Genomic DNA, 846 nt, shown 5'->3' with positions numbered 1-846 from the left:
TTCTACTTCTCTCCCGTTTAGACCTCGCGAAGGCAGGGATTGTGGAGTTTTCTTCCGAAACGGAAGGACATGCCTCCTCGACCACTCTGTTCTCCACAGTGAGAAGCTGGAGCTAACACAGCAGAATTTAAAGTGGACACTTGAAAGGGAAGCAGCTGGACCCTGCAGCCCCTTGCTCACATGGTGTAGTGTTTTCCAGGGTTATCCTGAGAAGCACAGCTGTTCCCATAACTCAAGGCGTCTTCCAGTCATTCCTTTGGTTTTCTACTGATTATCAGATATTCTCCTAAAGGCATTGCATGTCAAGCCATGGCCATTTACGAAAGCCAGGACACTTCCAGGGAAGAGTAGACAGAAAGACCCATGACTCATGTCTGGCTCCCTCCGCTGAACCAGCACTGGCCGCGTCTTCAAGGCAGAAACTGGCTGCTGCGTGTCCTGTTTTCCCGGAGCCCAGAGCAGTGCTTAGCACAGAGCTAATGAGCAACCAAGGCACTGAATGTACGCACGAGTAATGGGCGGAGGAGAGTGTGTAACCTCGCCAAGCCTTGGTTTCCTTACTGCCAAGTGATTCGTGGAGTTTTCTTTTCTCTAAAATGAAGTTGTCCCCCCAGGCAATCATTTAAGAAGACACTATCCTTTTAACCAGACACACCTGTGCTCAGAACCTGTGAGGACATTCCTTACAATCACCAGAGCCTGGCTCTCTCTCTTTTTTTCTTTTTAACCCTCACCTGAGGATATTTTTCCATCGATTTTTGGCTCAGTGGATAGCGTCGGCCTACGGACGGAAGGGTCCCAGGTTCGATTCCAGTCAAGGACATGTACTCTAGGAGTCTTTCTAAC

Source organism: Myotis davidii, unplaced genomic scaffold (genome assembly GCF_000327345.1).
Source record: "Myotis davidii unplaced genomic scaffold, ASM32734v1 scaffold88, whole genome shotgun sequence".
NCBI lineage: Eukaryota > Metazoa > Chordata > Mammalia > Chiroptera > Vespertilionidae > Myotis > Myotis davidii.
Note: the sequence above shows the minus strand (reverse complement) of the source record.